The sequence below is a fragment of the Meles meles genome, chromosome 1 (genome assembly GCF_922984935.1).
Source record: "Meles meles chromosome 1, mMelMel3.1 paternal haplotype, whole genome shotgun sequence".
Lineage (NCBI taxonomy): Eukaryota > Metazoa > Chordata > Mammalia > Carnivora > Mustelidae > Meles > Meles meles.
The window spans coordinates 81,615,480-81,633,569 of record NC_060066.1 but is presented as its reverse complement, the minus strand read 5'-3'; positions in this window follow the sequence as shown (position 1 = coordinate 81,633,569).

Below are 18,090 nucleotides of genomic sequence, written 5' to 3'. Positions count from 1 at the left end.
AACGATTTCAAGAAGTTGAAAGGATTTCAAGAAGTTGAAACCAAGCATTAGAACACCATCTCTTCTACATGAATTCATTCTCATATTCACCCCCAGTCTCCCAAAGCAGACAGGAGGGGTCTGGTCCAACAGGGGTTGCGGGCAGTGGCCCTTCCACAGGCCATCTCCCCTCCAGTCTAGAAGTCCAACGACCAGGTCCCAGGCTTTCAACTCATCTCCTTCTCTCGGGGCCTTCTCTAGGGGCCCCAGGGAACTTCTGGGCTCTTTCTCTGCCTTCTAGGAGGCTCTGTGGGGCTGGGTCGAGTGCTCTCAGCCGACTTGGACCACACTGCCAGGTGTCTCCCCCTGCATTTGCCACCCTTCGACACAGGAGGATCAAGTGGGAGGATGTCCTCTCAGAGAGATCCATGGCGATGAGCATAGATGTCCTCTCTCTTCCATTGTTTACCCTCATCTCTCAGGCGTTTCTACCATCTCTTGATTTCCCTGGAATTTCAACCCCAGGAGAGGGGGGGTGGGTCAGAAGCCAAACATTTGGCTTCCCACTCCTGTCTTTCTTGAAGGTTTTCCCCGAACCAATGGGCCTAAAAGAACATTCATAAGCTGATATGGTTTCTGTGGGCCAGCCATCCAGGTGCAACTAGCCAGGTCCCTGTGGCTCAGGATCTCTCACAAGGCTGCAGTCCAGAGGGCCTCTGGATCTTCAGTCATCTGCGGGCTTGTTGGGGGTAAGTCTGCTTTTGAGCTCCCTCAGCTGGCTGTGAGCAGCCAGAGGCCCTCCATTGCTGGAAGCAAGAAATAGTCATTCCTTGCCCCATGGGCCTCTCCAGCATAAAGATCCCAAGGAGCAGCTGGCTTCCCTGGGAACAGATGAGGGAGGGAGGGACGGAGGGCGGGCAAGCCCAAGAGGAGACCAGTCTCTTTGTAAACTCACCTCCGAAGGGACATCCTATCACTTTGGCCACATTCTGTCCTTTACAAGGGAGTCAGTAGTTCTGACTCGAATCAAGAGGTGGAGTATGGAACACAAAACGATGTGTACCCAAGATGGGAATCGTTGGAGACCCTTAAAGGCTGCCCTCCCTACTTGGCTGGGACTTGACCTCAGCTAGCCACCACTATAATCTCTGCATCCTTATATTATTATATATTATGTTAGATTATATTATATGCACTATTATCTTTGCATAGAATCATCACATCCTAGGACGTGAACGAGGGGAACATTTTACCAAGCCCTTCTGGGATCCTTCAGCAGCTTTGCTAGAAGTTCCTTGCCCAAGGGTGCCTGTCAGGTCAGTGTCTGGCTCCTGATTTCGGTTCAGGGCTGATCACGTGATCTGGGAAATCCAGACCAGCGTCTGGTTCAGCACTTGAGTCCAAAGCCTGTCGAGGAATCTCTCTAACTCGGCCCCTCCCCCGCCTGCATGTGTGTGCGTTCCTTTGTGTGTGTGTGTGTGTGTATTTGTGCGCCGTCACCCTTTCTGTCTCTCCAAAGAAAAAGAAGAAGAAGAAGAAGAAGAAGAAGAAGAGGCGGAGGAGGCGGAGGAGGAGGAGGAGGAGGAGGAGGAGGAGGAGGAGGAGGAGGAGGAGGAGGAGGAGGAGGAGGAGGAGAAGGAGAAGAAGAACAGTAGTAGGCATAATACTAGAAGTTATTGGCACAGCAGGTGATCATTAGACAACCCTGGTTTGGAACGGGAGCTCTGAAATTCACTAGCTGTGTGATCTTGGGGCAAGTTGTTTCCCCTGTCTGAACCTCAGTCAGACATGACACACTGGGTTATTGGGACGATTAAGGGATCGATAAAAGACACTTCAAACCGTCCCTTGCTTGGCATAGAATCCCTTAATCAAATCCATTCTCAGTAGCAGTAGTCTCAGCCATTGGATATTTTTATTTTTATTTGTGTTACGCTGAACACTGAAAAATATTCTCTCACACTCATACGGCTCCAGGGAATATGGAGCATCAGGCTAAAGGATGGGGTGGATCTCAAGTCAAAGGAGCCATGGGTATGGCTGAAGGGGTAAGCACAGGAGCTTTTGTGCTCTGGTTGTGAGTGTTGGTGGCTGCTGGGCAAGGGAATCAGACCTGCAGGGGACCCGAGAACTTGGAGTCTGGCCAGTGCACCCTTGCTCCCTTCTTGGGCTTCCTGGGTTTCAGGGGAGCCTTTGGCCCTTGAGGGTATTTGGAGGCTGTGCCCGGGACAGCAGGAGCAGGAGCAGGAGGCCCCCCGGAGACAGGCTGGACCTTGGGCCCAGAGTTGGCCAGCTTCTGCCTGAGGCAATGGTTTTGGGCCTGGAGCCTTTGGAACTCCCTCTCTGCCCACAGGACAGCCTTCTGTCTCTCCTCACTCCTCTTCTCCACCAGGAGGCGCTCCCGCTCATGCAAGGAGGAGATTTTCTGCCATTCTCTGTGCAGGTCGGCGGCCATGTTCCTATAGAGGCCCAAGTGCCAGTGGGCAGCATCCACCTTCCTGCGCACCTTGGCAAGCTCGTTCTTCACTTGCAGGCAGCGTGCCTTCTCCTCCATCATCTTCCTCTCCAGGTGTCTGAGGTGCTCTTCGCACAGCTTCGGCTCTGCCTCAAGCTTCAGGCGCAACTGCGGAATCTCATCGTCCAGGAGGGTGTTCCGAAGGTGAACAGTTCCTTGCTCAGCTTGGTGGCTTGTTGGGTTTCTTGGGAGCTCTTCATTCCTCTGACGTGCCTTCTTCAGTGCCCTGGACGGCTTGAATTGGTTCACGGGGCTCCCGCCTGAGGGCACGTGGTCAGGGGAGGAGGAGCCAGTCTCCACCTGCCTCCTTGAGCCCCCACCTTCCAGATGATCTCCAAGCAGCTCTAGCACATGCATCCCCTTCAGGAGGATCTGGCTGAGGGTGTGCTGTTGGCTCTGGCCCTCAGCGCTGGCCTGCCGCCGCACTCCTCCTTCAGGAAGCTCTGGCCTGCCTGCCTGCCCTGCCTCGTCCTGCACTCTCTGTCCACAGCTGCCAATCTCCTGAACCAGCAGGTCTGCACTTGCCTGCAGATCACGGCTGTCCTTGAAGCCTTCTGGTGTTTTCCTCACCAGGGCTTCTCCATCTTCCTGGGCTGCTCCAAAGATGGGATTTTCATGAGGCAGCTGGTGAGGGCTCTTCAACAGCCTTTCCCGAACTCCCTTCAGCAGTTGCGTGGTGTTTCCCACTGACCAACACCCGGCATCTTGATTCAGGGCAGCCAGAGCAAGAAGCTGGAACGGGAGAGGACTGGCCTTCGGCTCGGATGATGCGACAGCTCCACGGGCTTGTGCGTCCGGTTCGGTCTTCTCCATGCCTTTTCCAGAGACTTCCTCGTTCTGGGCACACTGCCACTTTCTTCTTCGGAAGCTGAGTGCACTCTTTCCCAGGAACACCACCACTGCAGTGCACACCAGGATCTCCCAGCGAAACCCAGAGACTCGTGGCACATGTGGCCAACGTTCGGATATCACCAACCCAGCAGCCCACAGCTGCTCCAGGACAGCCCACAGCGGCTCCAGAACTGTGTGGGGAGGCATTTGGATGGCCACCCGCTGGCTCCAAAGAGCCTTGTGGCTTGGTCTCCGATCACCAGTGTCTTCTGGGCCACTAGGAAGTGCTTGGAACCCCTACGAGGGTTCCGTCTCCAACGCAACCAGTGCCTGGCAACAGGAGCTGAAGGGAGGAGGGGTGGGGGAGGTGCACCTGAGTCTCCAAGGCACATCAGTGCCTGCAACCGGAGCTGACAGCAGGTGGGGTAGGGGAGGGGAATCGCTCTATTGTACACCTGAAACAAAGACAACCCTATCGATCAATTTCTCGGAAGTACAATTTCAACATTAAAAAAAATATATTTAAAAAGCAAACTAGGTATCCAAAGGAGAAAACTAACAAATATCCAAACACTGAGAAAGTAACCTTCTAGATGATCAAAGATCAAAGATCAAATCTCAATGCATTGAAGTGAAGGAAAATGAACATACAACATATGACAATGTGTGGGACACAGCACAATCAATGGACAGCACCATGTAGAGCAATCACTGCCTATGTTAGAAAGGAGGAGGAGCATGTGGGAGGCTCAGTCAGTTAGTCCAACTCTTGATTTTGACTCGGGTCATGATTAAACTCGAGGTTGTGAGACTGAACCTGCATTGTGCTGGTGCTGGGCATGGAGGCTGTTTAATAATCTCTCTCTCTCTCTCTCTCTCTCTCTCTCTCTCTGTACCCCTTCCCTGTCTCTCTCTCTCTCTCTGTCTCAAAACAATAAGCTCTCCACTTCAGAACCTAGAAAAAGATGAGAAAATAAAACTAAAGAAGAAAACCAAAGGAATCCTTCCACCCAGTTTCAAGATCTACAGCTATAGTAATCAAAAATGTGTGGTGTTGGTGAAGGGATAGACAAATGGAACAGTATAAAGATAGATAAGTGGAACAGGATCAAACCCAGAAAGAGACCAACCACCAACATGTCAATGGGATTCTGACAAAGGGGAAAAGCAATTCAATGGAGGAGTGACAGCGTTTTGAATAAATGGTGCTAGAGCAAGTGGACTTCCAGAGACAAAGAAGAAGAAGGAGAAGAAGAAGAGGGAGGGGCAGAGAGGAGGAGGAGGTGGAGGTGGAGGATGAGGAGGACGAGGACCACAATCGAAGGCTCATCCTCTGTACAAAACTGAACTCGTGGCGCCTGGGTGACTCAGTCGCTGAGGCAGCCAACTCTTAATTTCGGCTCTTGTCATGCTCTCAGGGTCCCGGGACAAAATCAGGCTCCAAGCTCACTGGGGAGTCTGCTTAAGGACGCTCTTTTCGCTTCTCCCTCCACCCCACGCCCCACTCATGCGCATGCTCACTCTCTCAAAAAGAAAAAAAAATTTGTTAAATTAACTCAAAATTAATCACCGCCTTATATGTAAAATGAAAAATCTTATAGGGAAAAAATGTCCAGAATGGACTGCTAGGTAAAGAATCCTCCAACTGGACATCAAATCATGTTCCGTTCAAGAAGAGTTGATTCATTAGACATGATCCAACAATCAGAATTGGAAGTCTGTAATGTGTGAAACACCTTGTGAAGAAGACCCAAAAGGGAAGCTACAAACTGGGAGAAAATAGGTGCAAACCACATACCTGATAAAGGACTCCTGTCGGAAGGAGAGAAACTCAAAAGTTGACCCCCAAAGAAGCAAGCCATCCAGTCTGAAAAGAACAAAAACAAAAAAAATGGGCAAAAGACCAAAACCCTTTACCAAAGAGTATACAGATGGAAATCCCATAAAAAGTCACCATCGGAGCAATTCAAATTCAAACTCCAATGAGCGCTCACTGCACACCTATCACCATGATGCAAACTAATGCACCCGAGAGGGAGAGAGAGACCCCTCTCTCCAATGCAGGGCAGGATGTGGCACGACTGGATCGCTCCTGCATCGCTGTTGGGAATGGAAGATGATAGAGCTCCCTCTTGAAAACAGTTCACAGTTCCTTTTCTTTTTCAAGGCCTGGATTTAAATTCCAGGGAACAAGCAGTAGAATATGCTTTTCGGGTGCACAGGATAGTGGCCCAACCCTCCACACAGTTTCTCTGAAAACTAGACTTGCAACCACCCTAGGACCCCAGTCATTGCACTCTTGGCATTTCTCTGCGAGAAATCCAAACTTACGTTTGCTCAAAAACCTGTACAGGAACGGATCTGTGTCCTGATGGAAGCAGTGGGGCTGCCAAGGGGGTAGAAGTGACTGCAGTGGTTGGATATTGACACTGGACAGCCTTGTAAGAGATGTTCTCATCTTGCTTCTTTGAAGGCCCCTTCCCATTCATGGTGGTCCTGGGGACAAGGAGAAAAGGAATGTCAACGATTTCAAGAAGTTGAAAGGATTTCAAGAAGTTGAAACCAAGCATTAGAACACCATCTCCTCTATATGAATTCATTCTCATATTCACCCCCAGTCTCCCAAAGCAGACAGGAGGGGTCTGGTCCAACAGGGGTTGCGGGCAGTGGCCCTTCCACAGGCCATCTCCCCTCCAGTCTAGAAGTCCAACGACCAGGTCCCAGGCTTTCAACTCATCTCATTCTCTAGGGGCCTTCTCTAGGGGCCCCAGGGAACGTCTGGGCTCTTTCTCTGCCTTCTAGGAGGCTCTGTGGGGCTGGGTCGAGTGCTCTCAGCCGACTTGGACCACACTGCCAGGTGTCTCCCCCTGCATTTGCCACCCTTCGACACAGGAGGATCAAGTGGGAGGATGTCCTCTCAGAGAGATCCATGGCGATCAGAATAGATGTCCTCTCTCTTCCATTGTTTACCCTCATCTCTCAGGCGTTTCTACCATCTCTTGATTTCCCTGGAATTTCAACCCCAGGAGAGGGGGGGTGGGTCAGAAGCCAAACATTTGGCTTCCCACTCCTGTCTTTCTTGAAGGTTTTCCCCGAACCAATGGGCCTAAAAGAACATTCATAAGCTGATATGGTTTCTGTGGGCCAGCCATCCAGGTGCAACTAGCCAGGTCCCTGTGGCTCAGGATCTCTCACAAGGCTGCAGTCCAGAGGGCCTCTGGATCTTCAGTCATCTGCGGGCTTGTTGGGGGTAAGTCTGCTTTTGAGCTCCCTCAGCTGGCTGTGAGCAGCCAGAGGCCCTCCATTGCTGGAAGCAAGAAATAGTCATTCCTTGCCCCATGGGCCTCTCCAGCATAAAGATCCCAAGGAGCAGCTGGCTTCCCTGGGAACAGATGAGGGAGGGAGGGACGGAGGGCGGGCAAGCCCAAGAGGAGACCAGTCTCTTTGTAAACTCACCTCCGAAGGGACATCCTATCACTTTGGCCACATTCTGTCCTTTACAAGGGAGTCAGTAGTTCTGACTCGAATCAAGAGGTAGAGTATGGAACACAAAACGATGTGTACCCAAGATGGGAATCGTTGGAGACCCTTAAAGGCTGCCCTCCCTACTTGGCTGGGACTTGACCTCAGCTAGCCACCACTATAATCTCTGCATCCTTCTATTATTATATATTATGTTAGATTATATTATATGCACTATTATCTTTGCATAGAATCATCACATCCTAGGACGTGAACGAGGGGAACATTTTACCAAGCCCTTCTGGGATCCTTCAGCAGCTTTGCTAGAAGTTCCTTGCCCAAGGGTGCCTGTCAGGTCAGTGTCTGGCTCCTGATTTCGGTTCAGGGCTGATCACGTGATCTGGGAAATCCAGACCAGCGTCTGGTTCAGCACTTGAGTCCAAAGCCTGTCGAGGAATCTCTCTAACTCGGCCCCTCCCCCGCCTGCATGTGTGTGCGTTCCTTTGTGTGTGTGTGTGTGTGTATGTGTGCGCCGTCACCCTTTCTGTCTCTCCAAAGAAAAAGAAGAAGAAGAAGAAGAAGAAGAAGAAGAAGAGGCGGAGGAGGCGGAGGAGGAGGAGGAGGAGGAGGAGGAGGAGGAGGAGGAGGAGGAGGAGGAGGAGAAGGAGAAGAAGAACAGTAGTAGGCATAATACTAGAAGTTATTGGCACAGCAGGTGATCATTAGACAACCCTGGTTTGGAACGGGAGCTCTGAAATTCACTAGCTGTGTGATCTTGGGGCAAGTTGTTTCCCCTGTCTGAACCTCAGTCAGACATGACACACTGGGTTATTGGGACGATTAAGGGATCGATAAAAGACACTTCAAACCGTCCCTTGCTTGGCATAGAATCCCTTAATCAAATCCATTCTCAGTAGCAGTAGTCTCAGCCATTGGATATTTTTATTTTTATTTGTGTTACGCTGAACACTGAAAAATATTCTCTCACACTCATACGGCTCCAGGGAATATGGAGCATCAGGCTAAAGGATGGGGTGGATCTCAAGTCAAAGGAGCCATGGGTATGGCTGAAGGGGTAAGCACAGGAGCTTTTGTGCTCTGGTTGTGAGTGTTGGTGGCTGCTGGGCAAGGGAATCAGACCTGCAGGGGACCCGAGAACTTGGAGTCTGGCCAGTGCACCCTTGCTCCCTTCTTGGGCTTCCTGGGTTTCAGGGGAGCCTTTGGCCCTTGAGGGTATTTGGAGGCTGTGCCCGGGACAGCAGGAGCAGGAGCAGGAGGCCCCCCGGAGACAGGCTGGACCTTGGGCCCAGAGAGGGCCAGCTTCTGCCTGAGGCAATGGTTTTGGGCCTGGAGCCTTTGGAACTCCCTCTCTGCCCACAGGACAGCCTTCTGTCTCTCCTCACTCCTCTTCTCCACCAGGAGGCGCTCCCGCTCATGCAAGGAGGAGATTTTCTGCCATTCTCTGTGCAGGTCGGCGGCCATGTTCCTATAGAGGCCCAAGTGCCAGTGGGCAGCATCCACCTTCCTGCGCACCTTGGCAAGCTCGTTCTTCACTTGCAGGCAGCGTGCCTTCTCCTCCATCATCTTCCTCTCCAGGTGTCTGAGGTGCTCTTCGCACAGCTTCGGCTCTGCCTCAAGCTTCAGGCGCAACTGCGGAATCTCACCGTCCAGGAGGGTGTTCCGAAGGTGAACAGGTCCTTGCTCAGCTTGGTGGCTTGTTGGGTTTCTTGGGAGCTCTTCATTCCTCTGACGTGCCTTCTTCAGTGCCCTGGACGGCTTGAATTGGTTCATGGGGCTCCCGCCTGAGGGCACGTGGTCAGGGGAGGAGGAGCCAGTCTCCACCTGCCTCCTTGAGCCCCCACCTTCCAGATGATCTCCAAGCAGCTCTAGCACATGCATCCCCTTCAGGAGGATCTGGCTGAGGGTGTGCTGTTGGCTCTGGCCCTCAGCGCTGGCCTGCCGCCGCACTCCTCCTTCAGGAAGCTCTGGCCTGCCTGCCTGCCCTGCCTCGTCCTGCACTCTCTGTCCACAGCTGCCAATCTCCTGAACCAGCGGGTCTGCACTTGCCTGCAGATCACGGCTGTCCTTGAAGCCTTCTGGTGTTTTCCTCACCAGGGCTTCTCCATCTTCCTGGGCTGCTCCACAGATGGGATTTTCATGAGGCAGCTGGTGAGGGCTCTTCAACAGCCTTTCCCGAACTCCCTTCAGCAGTTGCGTGGTGTTTCCCACTGACCAACACCCGGCATCTTGATTCAGGGCAGCCAGAGCAAGAAGCTGGAACGGGAGAGGACTGGCCTTCGGCTCGGATGATGCGACAGCTCCACGGGCTTGTGCGTCCGGTTCGGTCTTCTCCATGCCTTTTCCAGAGACTTCCTCGTTCCGGGCACACTGCCACTTTCTTCTTCGGAAGCTGAGTGCACTCTTTCCCAGGAACACCACCACTGCAGTGCACACCAGGGTCTCCCAGCGAAACCCAGAGACTCGTGGCACATGTGGCCAACGTTCGGATATCACCAACCCAGCAGCCCACAGCTGCTCCATGACAGCCCACAGCGGCTCCACAACTGTGTGGGGAGGCATTTGGATGGCCACCAGCTGGCTCCAAAGAGCCTTGTGGCTTGGTCTCCGATCACCAGTGTCTTCTGGGCCACTAGGAAGTGCTTGGAACCCCTACGAGGGTTCCGTCTCCAATGCAAACCAGTGCCTGGCAACAGGAGCTGAAGGGAGGAGGGGTGGGGGAGGTGCACCTGAGTCTCCAAGGCACATCAGTGCCTGTAACCGGAGCTGACAGCAGGTGGGGTAGGGGAGGGGAATCGCTCTATTGTACACCTGAAACAAAGACAACCCTATCGATCAATTTCTCGGAAGTACAATTTCAACATTAAAAAAAATATATTTAAAAAGCAAACTAGGTATCCAAAGGAGAAAACTAACAAATATCCAAACACTGAGAAAGTAACCTTCTAGATGATCAAAGATCAAAGATCAAATCCCAATGCATTGAAGTGAAGGAAATTGAACATACAACATAAGAAAATGTGCGGGACACAGCACAATCAATGGACAGCACCATGTAGAGCAATCACTGCCTATGTTAGAAAGGAGGAGGAGCATCTGGGAGGCTCAGTCAGTTAGTCCAACTCTTGATTTTGACTCGGGTCATGATTTAACTCGAGGTTGTGAGACTGAACCTGCATTGTGCTGGTGCTGGGCATGGAGGCTGTTTAATAATCTCTTTCTCTCTCTCTCTCTCTCTTTCTCTCTCTCTGTACCCCTTCCCTGTCTCTCTCTCTCTCTCTCTCTCTCTCTCTCTCTCTCTGTCTCAAAACAATAAGCTCTCCACGTCAGAACCTAGAAAAAGATGAGAAAATAAAACTAAAGAAGAAAACCAAAGGAATCCTTCCTCCCAGTTTCAAGATCTACAGCTATAGTAATCAAAAATGTGGTGTTGGTGAAGGGATAGACAAATGGAACAGTATAAAGATAGATAAGTGGAACAGGATCAAACCCAGAAAGAGACCAACCACCAACATGTCAATGGGATTCTGACAAAGGGGAAAAGCAATTCAATGGAGGAGTGACAGCGTTTTGAATAAATGGTGCTAGAGCAAGTGGACTTCCAGAGACAAAGAAGAAGAAGGAGACGAAGAAGAGGGAGGGGCAGAGAGGAGGAGGAGGTGGAGGTGGAGGACGAGGAGGACGAGGACCACAATCGAAGGCTCATCCTCTGTACAAAACTGAACTCGTGGCGCCTGGGTGACTCAGTCGCTGAGGCAGCCAGCTCTTAATTTCGGCTCTTGTCATGCTCTCAGGGTCCCGGGACAAAATCAGGCTCCAAGCTCACTGGGGAGTCTGCTTAAGGACGCTCTTTTCGCTTCTCCCTCCACCCCACGCCCCACTCATGCGCATGCTCACTCTCTCAAAAAGAAAAAAAAAGTTGTTAAATTAACTCAAAATTAATCACCGCCTTCAATGTAAAATGATAAATCTTCTAGGGAAAAAAATGTCCAGAATGGACAGCTAGGTAAAGTATCCTCCGACTGGACATCAAATCCTGTTCCGTTCAAGAAGAGTTGATTCATTAGACATGATCCAACAATCAGAATTGGAAGTCTGTAATGTGTGAAACACCTTGTGAAGAAGACCCAAAAGGGAAGCTACAAACTGGGAGAAAATAGGTGCAAACCACATACCTGATAAAGGACTCCTGTCGGAAGGAGAGAACCTCAAAAGTTGACCCCCAAAGAAGCAAGCCATCCAGTCTGAAAAGAACAAAAACCAAAAAAATGGGCAAAAGACCGAAACCCTTTACCAAAGAGTATACAGATGGAAATCCCATAAAAAGTTACCATCGGGGCAATTCAAATTCAAACTCCAATGAGCTCTCACTGCACACCTATCACCATGATGCAAACCAAATGCACCCGAGAGGGAGAGAGAGACCCCACTCCCCAATGCAAGGCAGGATGTGGCACGACTGGATCGCTCCTGCATCGCTGTTGGGAATGGAAGATGATAGAGCTCCCTCTTGAAAACAGTTCACAGTTCCTTTTCTTTTTCAAGGCCTGGATTTAAATTCCAGGGAACAAGCAGTAGAATATGCTTTTCGGGTGCACAGTAGAGTGACCCAACCCTCCACACAGTTTCTCTGAAAACTAGACTTGCAACCACCCTAGGAACCCAGTCATTGCACTCTTGGCATTTCTCTGAGAGAAATCCAAACTTACGTTTGCTCAAAAACCTGTACAGGAACGGATCTGTGTCCTGATGGAAGCAGTGGGGCTGCCAAGGGGGTAGAAGTGACTGCAGTGGTTGGATATTGACACTGGACAGCCTTGTAAGAGATGTTCTCATCTTGCTTCTTTGAAGGCCCCTTCCCATTCATGGTGGTCCTGGGGACAAGGAGAAAAGGAATGTCAACGATTTCAAGAAGTTGAAAGGATTTCAAGAAGTTGAAACCAAGCATTAGAACACCATCTCTTCTACATGAATTCATTCTCATATTCACCCCCAGTCTCCCAAAGCAGACAGGAGGGGTCTGGTCCAACAGGGGTTGCGGGCAGTGGCCCTTCCACAGGCCATCTCCCCTCCAGTCTAGAAGTCCAACGACCAGGTCCCAGGCTTTCAACTCATCTCATTCTCTCGGGGCCTTCTCTAGGGGCCCCAGGGAACGTCTGGGCTCTTTCTCTGCCTTCTAGGAGGCTCTGTGGGGCTGGGTCGAGTGCTCTCAGCCGACTTGGACCACACTGCCAGGTGTCTCCTCCTGCATTTGCCACCCTTCGACACAGGAGGATCAAGTGGGAGGATGTCCTCTCAGAGAGATCCATGGCGATCAGAATAGATGTCCTCTCTCTTCCATTGTTTACCCTCATCTCTCAGGCGTTTCTACCATCTCTTGATTTCCCTGGAATTTCAACCCCAGGAGAGGGGGGGTGGGTCAGAAGCCAAACATTTGGCTTCCCACTCCTGTCTTTCTTGAAGGTTTTCCCCGAACCAATGGGCCTAAAACAACATTCATAACCTGATATGGTTTCTGTGGGCCAGCCATCCAGGTGCAACTAGCCAGGTCCCTGTGGCTCAGGATCTCTCACAAGGCTGCAGTCCAGAGGGCCTCTGGATCTTCAGTCATCTGCGGGCTTGTTGGGGGTAAGTCTGCTTTTGAGCTCCCTCAGCTGGCTGTGAGCAGCCAGAGGCCCTCCATTGCTGGAAGCAAGAAATAGTCATTCCTTGCCCCATGGGCCTCTCCAGCATAAAGCTCCCAAGGAGCAGCTGGCTTCCCTGGGAACAGATGAGGGAGGGAGGGACGGAGGGCGGGCAAGCCCAAGAGGAGACCAGTCTCTTTGTAAACTCACCTCCGAAGGGACATCCTATCACTTTGGCCACATTCTGTCCTTTACAAGGGAGTCAGTAGTTCTGACTCGAATCAAGAGGTAGAGTATGGAACACAAAACGATGTGTACCCAAGATGGGAATCGTTGGAGACCCTTAAAGGCTGCCCTCCCTACTTGGCTGGGACTTGACCTCAGCTAGCCACCACTATAATCTCTGCATCATTCTATTATTATATATTATGTTAGATTATATTATATGCACTATTATCGTTGCATAGAATCATCACATCCTAGGACGTGAACGAGGGGAACATTTTACCAAGCCCTTCTGGGATCCTTCAGCAGCTTTGCTAGAAGTTCCTTGCCCAAGGGTGCCTGTCAGGTCAGTGTCTGGCTCCTGATTTCGGTTCAGGGCTGATCACGTGATCTGGGAAATCCAGACCAGCGTCTGGTTCAGCACTTGAGTCCCAAGCCTGTCGAGGAATCTCTCTAACTCGGCCCCTCCCCCGCCTGCATGTGTGTGCGTTCCTTTGTGTGTGTGTGTGTATGTGTGCGCAGTCACCCTTTCTGTCTCTCCAAAGAAGAAGAAGAAGAAGAAGAAGAAGAAGAAGAAGAAGAAGAAGAAGAAGAAGAAGAAGAAGAAGAAGAAGAAGAACAGTAGTAGGCATAGTAGTAGAAGTTATTGGCACAGCAGGTGATCATTAGACAACCCTGGTTTGGAACAGGAGCTCTGAAATTCACTAGCTGTGTGATCTTGGGGCAAGTTGTTTCCCCTGTCTGAACCTCAGTCAGACATGACACACTGGGTTATTGGGACGATTAAGGGATCGATAAAAGACACTTCAAACCGTCCCTTGCTTGGCATAGAATCCTTAATCAAATCCATTCTCAGTAGCAGGAGTCTCAGCCATTGGATATTTTTATTTTTATTTGTGTTACGCTGAACACTGAAAAATATTCTCTCACACTCATACGGCTCCAGGGAATATGGAGCATCAGGCTAAAGGATGGGGTGGATCTCAAGTCAAAGGAGCCATGGGTATGGCTGAAGGGGTAAGCACAGGAGCTTTTGTGCTCTGGTTGTGAGTGTTGGTGGCTGCTGGGCAAGGGAATCAGACCTGCAGGGGACCCGAGAACTTGGAGTCTGGCCAGTGCACCCTTGCTCCCTTCTTGGGCTTCCTGGGTTTCAGGGGAGCCTTTGGCCCTTGAGGGTATTTGGAGGCTGTGCCCGGAACAGCAGGAGCAGGAGCAGGAGGTCCCCCGGAGACAGGCTGGACCTTGGGCCCAGAGAGGGCCAGCTTCTGCCTGAGGCAATGGTTTTGGGCCTGGAGCCTTTGGAACTCCCTCTCTGCCCACAGGACAGCCTTCTGGCTCTCCTCACTCCTCTTCTCCACCAGGAGGCGCTCCCGCTCATGCAAGGAGGAGATTTTCTGCCATTCTCCATGCAGGTCAGCGGCCATGTTCCTATAGAGGCCCAAGTGCCAGTGGGCAGCATCCGCCTTCCTGCGCACCTTGGCAAGCTCGTTCTTCACTTGCAGGCAGCGTGCCTTCTCCTCCATCATCTTCCTCTCCAGGTGTCTGAGGTGCTCGTCGCACAGCTTCGGCTCTGCCTCAAGCTTCAGGCGCAACTTCGGAATCTCACCGTCCAGGAGGGTGTTCCGAAGGTGAACAGGTCCTTGCTCAGCTTGGTGGCTTGTTGGGTTTCTTGGGAGCTCTTCATTCCTCTGACGTGCCTTCTTCAGTGCCCTGGACGGCTTGAATTGGTTCACGGGGCTCCCGCCTGAGGGCACGTGGTCAGGGGAGGAGGAGCCAGTCTCCACCTGCCTCCTTGAGCCCCCACCTTCCAGATGATCTCCAAGCAGCTCTAGCACATGCATCCCCTTCAGGAGGATCTGGCTGAGGGTGTGCTGTTGGCTCTGGCCCTCAGCGCTGGCCTGCCGCCGCACTCCTCCTTCAGGAAGCTCTGGCCTGCCTGCCTGCCCTGCCTCGTCCTGCACTCTCTGTCCACAGCTGCCAATCTCCTGAACCAGCGGGTCTGCACTTGCCTGCAGATCACGGCTGTCCTTGAAGCCTTCTGGTGTTTTCCTCACCAGGGCTTCTCCATCTTCCTGGGCTGCTCCACAGATGGGATTTTCATGAGGCAGCTGGTGAGGGCTCTTCAACAGCCTTTCCCGAACTCCCTTCAGCAGTTGCGTGGTGTTTCCCACTGACCAACACCCGGCATCTTGATTCAGGGCAGCCAGAGCAAGAAGCTGGAACGGGAGAGGACTGGCCTTCGGCTCGGATGATGCGACAGCTCCACGGGCTTGTGCGTCCAGTTCGGTCTTCTCCATGCCTTTTCCAGAGACTTCCTCATTCTGGGCACACTGCCACTTTCTTCTTCGGAAGCTGAGTGCACTCTTTCCCAGGAACACCACCACTGCAGTGCACACCAGGATCTCCCAGCGAAACCCAGAGACTCGTGGCACATGTGGCCAACGTTCGGATATCACCAACCCAGCAGCCCACAGCTGCTCCAGGACAGCCCACAGCGGCTCCAGAACTGTGTGGGGAGGCATTTGGATGGCCACCAGCTGGCTCCAAAGAGCCTTGTGGCTTGGTCTCCGATCACCAGTGTCTTCTGGGCCACTAGGAAGTGCTTGGAACCCCTACGAGGGTTCCGTCTCCAACGCAAACCAGTGCCTGGCAACAGGAGCTGAAGGGAGGAGGGGTGGGGGAGGTGCATCTGAGTCTCCAAGGCACATCAGTGCCTGCAACCGGAGCTGACAGCAGGTGTGGTAGGGGAGGGGAATCGCTCTATTGTACACCAGAAACAAAGACAACCCTATCGATCAATTTCTCGGAAGTACAATTTCAACATTAAAAAAAATATATTTAAAAAGCAAACTAGGTATCCAAAGGAGAAAACTAACAAATATCCAAACACTGAGAAAGTAACCTTCTAGATGATCAAAGATCAAAGATCAAATCCCAATGCATTGAAGTGAAGGAAAATGAACATACAACATAAGAAAATGTGCGGGACACAGCACAATCAATGGACAGCACCATGTAGAGCAATCACTGCCTATGTTAGAAAGGAGGAGGAGCATCTGGGAGGCTCAGTCAGTTAGTCCAACTCTTGATTTTGACTCGGGTCATGATTAAACTCGAGGTTGTGAGACTGAACCTACATTGTGCTGGTGCTGGGCATGGAGGCTGTTTAATAATCTCTCTCTCTCTCTCTCTCTCTTTCTCTCTCTCTGTACCCCTTCCCTGTCTCTCTCTCTCTCTCTCTCTCTCTCTCTCTGTCTCAAAACAATAAGCTCTCCACGTCAGAACCTAGAAAAATATGAGAAAATAAAACTAAAGAAGAAAACCAAAGGAATCCTTCCTCCCAGTTTCAAGATCTACAGCTATAGTAATCAAAAATGTGTGGTGTTGGTGAAGGGATAGACAAATGGAACAGTATAAAGATAGATAAGTGGAACAGGATCAAACCCAGAAAGAGACCAACCACCAACATGTCAATGGGATTCTGACAAAGGGGAAAAGCAATTCAATGGAGGAGTGACAGCGTTTTGAAGAAATGGTGCTAGAGCAAGTGGACTTCCAGAGACAAAGAAGAAGAAGGAGAAGAAGAAGAGGGAGGGGCAGAGAGGAGGAGGAGGTGGAGGTGGAGGACGAGGAGGACGAGGACCACAATCGAAGGCTCATCCTCTGTACAAAACTGAACTCGTGGCGCCTGGGTGACTCAGTCGCTGAGGCAGCCAGCTCTTCATTTCGGCTCTTGTCATGCTCTCAGGGTCCCGGGACAAAATCAGGCTCCAAGCTCACTGGGGAGTCTGCTTAAGGACGCTCTTTTCGCTTCTCCCTCCACCCCACGCCCCACTCATGCGCATGCTCACTCTCTCAAAAAGAAAAAAAAATTTGTTAAATTAACTCAAAATTAATCACCGCCTTCTATGTAAAATGATAAATCTTCTAGGGAAAAAAATGTCCCGAATGGACAGCTAGGTAAAGAATCCTCCGACTGGACATCAAATCATGTTCCGTTCAAGAAGAGTTGATTCATTAGACATGATCCAACAATCAGAATTGGAAGTCTGTAATGTGTGAAACACCTTGTGAAGAAGACCCAAAAGGGAAGCTACAAACTGGGAGAAAATAGGTGCAAACCACATACCTGATAAAGGACTCCTGTCGGAAGGAGAGAACCTCAAAAGTTGACCCCCAAAGAAGCAAGCCATCCAGTCTGAAAAGAACAAAAACCAAAAAAATGGGCAAAAGACCGAAACCCTTTACCAAAGAGTATACAGATGGAAATCCCATAAAAAGTCACCATCGGGGCAATTCAAATTCAAACTCCAATGAGCTCTCACTGCACACCTATCACCATGATGCAAACCAAATGCACCCGAGAGGGAGAGAGAGACCCCACTCTCCAATGCAAGGCAGGATGAGGCACGACTGGATCGCTCCTGCATCGCTGTTGGGAATGGAAGATGATAGAGCTCCCTCTTGAAAACAGTTCACAGTTCCTTTTCTTTTTCAAGGCCTGGATTTAAATTCCAGGGAACAAGCAGTAGAATATGCTTTTCGGGTGCACAGTAGAGTGACCCAACCCTCCACACAGTTTCTCTGAAAACTAGACTTGCAACCACCCTAGGACCCCAGTCATTGCACTCTTGGCATTTCTCTGCGAGAAATCCAAACTTACGTTTGCTCAAAAACCTGTACAGGAACGGATCTGTGTCCTGATGGAAGCAGTGGGGCTGCCAAGGGGGTAGAAGTGACTGCAGTGGTTGGATATTGACACTGGACAGCCTTGTAAGAGATGTTCTCATCTTGCTTCTTTGAAGGCCCCTTCCCATTCATGGTGGTCCTGGGGACAAGGAGAAAAGGAATGTCAATGATTTCAAGAAGTTGAAAGGATTTTAAGAAGTTGAAACCAAGCATTAGAACACCATCTCTTCTACATGAATTCATTCTCATATTCACCCCCAGTCTCCCAAAGCAGACAGGAGGGGTCTGGTCCAACAGGGGTTGCGGGCAGTGGCCCTTCCACAGGCCATCTCCCCTCCAGTCTAGAAGTCCAACGACCAGGTCCCAGGCTTTCAACTCATCTCATTCTCTAGGGGCCTTCTCTAGGGGCCCCAGGGAATGTCTGGGCTCTTTCTCTGCCTTCTAGGAGGCTCTGTGGGGCTGGGTCGAGTGCTCTCAGCCGACTTGGACCACACTGCCAGGTGTCTCCTCCTGCATTTGCCACCCTTCGACACAGGAGGATCAAGTGGGAGGATGTCCTCTCAGAGAGATCCATGGCGATCAGAATAGATGTCCTCTCTCTTCCATTGTTTACCCTCATCTCTCAGGCGTTTCTACCATCTCTTGATTTCCCTGGAATTTCAACCCCAGGAGAGGGGGGGTGGGTCAGAAGCCAAACATTTGGCTTCCCACTCCTGTCTTTCTTGAAGGTTTTCCCCGAACCAATGG